General features: G+C 40.0%; 1 protein-coding gene across 1 annotated transcript in view; it reads left to right on the forward strand.

The window, feature by feature from the left end:
- The window catches only part of Mettl16 (methyltransferase like 16), a 43,075-nt gene that overhangs the window by 7,658 nt on the left and 32,854 nt on the right, over positions 1–2,563 (forward strand). The window lies entirely within an intron of this gene.

The raw sequence follows: 2,563 nt of genomic DNA on the forward strand, positions 1-2,563 counted from the left end.
CAGGCTAGCCTCGAACTCAGAAATCCGCCTGCCTCTGCCTCCCAAGTGCTGGGATTAAAGGCATGTGCTGCCACCGCCCGGCAAGAATACTTTTTTCATTTCTTCAAATTCTGCCCTGACAGCATAGTCTTTAACTTGCATTGAATTTAGCACCATATGGTTTATTATATTTCAGATAATAGTCTGTAAATTTATATAAATCCCCTCCAAATTAAGCAGAGTGCCTTACTGTTTGCCTCAGTAGGGGTGTGTGTGTTTGATTGTGTGTGATCTCTCCACTTTTTGTTTAACAGTCTTCTTTATTCCATGAATTTCTTTTTCACTCTATATGAGGGAAGAGAAGGGTTTGGACTTGCTGTGTAGTGTGGGCTAGTATTAAACTAATGATTATTCTGCCCCAATGTCCTGAATTACATATTTGTCTAGCTTCTATTCTTACTTATTTATTCACTCACTCACTCACTCATTCACTTACTTAGTTTAGCTCTGACTGGTTTCAAATTCATAGAGACCTGCCTCTGCTGTTGCCTCGTGGGACTAAAAATATGTGCCATTATGCCTCTGTACTTAAGCAAATCATATAGTCTGAATTGAATTTAAAGAGATACGTTTTTTTCATTTGTTTTATGTATGTTTGTGCGTGCCTCACCTTAGTGTACATGCATGTACTATGTGTGTGCAGGAGCCTCCAAAGGCCAGAATAGGGCATTGAGTCCCTTGGTACTGGAGTAAGTTATAGATGATTGTGAGCCACCAGTATGGAGTTGAACCTGGGCCCTCTGCAAGGACTGCTAGTGCTCTTAGCTTCTGAGCCATCTCTCCAGCTCATAAACAGATACATTTTAAGAACATTGAAGAGAATGGATTGCAGAGAGAATTAAGGTAACTAGGAAATGATTTTAGTATCCCAGAATAAGTATATTAGTGGCCTATCTAGCTGAAGGCAATAAATGAGACTCACTGAAATTCCCAAGCACAGCTAGCAATATGCAGTAGAAATTAGGAAGAGAAGAGCCAAGTGTGGAGCGTGAGGGAAAGTGACAGTGCCATTAACAAGAGTATAGAGCAACGGGTAAGCTGATTTTAGGAAGATATTTTTAGTTGGGCATATTGGATCTGAGGGCCTTGGAATACCTGAGTGGAGTATTTAATAGGCAATGGACAATGAGTTCAAAGAAAGGGGCACAGTGGTAGTGGGAAGAGAGGTGAAGCAGGAATTCAGTGTGTAGGAAATGGATGCAGCAGGTTTGGAGAACCGTGTGGAGATGTGGATATCTATGAGAGTAGTTGAGAAGTAACAGACAGAGAGAAAGGAAAGACAGCAAAGAACATTGAGGGGCGGAAGAGTGGCTGGTGGAAAGGGATCTGACACTAGCCTGAGGACCTGACGGTGATTGCCATGGTTCACATGGTGGAAGGAGAGATAAGCTCCTAAGCTCCCTTCACATGAACACTGTGGCGCACACACACAATAAATATTTAAAGGCATTATATAGCATTTTAATTATTTATAGGTGTAATTCTTCATATTGCGGAGCCTGAAAACAGTTGCTTAGTTTGTGATGAAGGGCTTAAATACAGGGTTTCATGCTTGTGAGGCAAGCATTCTGCCACTGAGCTATTCCTCAATCCTGGGTAACATACCTTTGTATGTGTGTGTGTGTGTGTGTGTGAGTATGTGTGAGTGTGTAAGTGAATGGGGGGGGAGGGACAGAGAGGGGGAGAGGGAGAAGGAGAGAACGAGAGAAAGAGAGAATGAGGATTTCAAGATAGAATTTCAGGTGTATATCATTGTTCCAGGCTGCAGCTCCTTCAGAGTCATGGAGTGTGGAGTACTGACAATGTTTTGTATTTTCTTACTGGAAGTCTGTATGTTTATATTACACTTTGAATTGGACTGAATTGGACTTTTAAATGATTTTTATTAGTATATTATATATAGTCCTCTACCTCCTAAGTACTAAGATTACAGGTGTCAACGATTATCCTTGGTAAAATTGTTTGCTTTTTATTTTATTTTTTGGAGATTGGTTTTCTCTGTGTAGCTTTGGCTGTTCTTGAACTAGGTCTACAGAGATTCTGCTTATGCCTCCTGAGTGCTGGGACTAAAGGCATGCAACACGACCACCTAGCTCAAAGTTAATTAAAAAAAATTATTTATGGGACTGGAAAGATTACTTTAGTAGTTAAGACCACTTTTACTGCTCTTACAGGGGACTTGGATTTGGTTCCCAGCATCTGCTAGGTGGCTTATAACAGTCTAATTTCAGATGATCTAATACCCCCTTTTGGTGTCTGAGGGCACTATACACACGTGGTTCAGTCAGCTCTGCAGGAAAACACCCATACACACAAAACAATGTTTTTTTTTTAAACTAAGAGTATTTATTATCTTTAGTCATTTGTCTGTACCTGTGCATGAGTACACTCGTGTGCCACAGGATGTGTGAAGATCAGACAGGAACTAGTGGGAGTCTCTTTATTCTTTCTAGCATTGGTTCTGGGGTTCAAACTCAAATTATTATTATTATTATTATTATTATTATTATTTTTTTTTTTTTTT

This window comes from Mastomys coucha, unplaced genomic scaffold (genome assembly GCF_008632895.1).
Source record: "Mastomys coucha isolate ucsf_1 unplaced genomic scaffold, UCSF_Mcou_1 pScaffold5, whole genome shotgun sequence".
Lineage (NCBI taxonomy): Eukaryota > Metazoa > Chordata > Mammalia > Rodentia > Muridae > Mastomys > Mastomys coucha.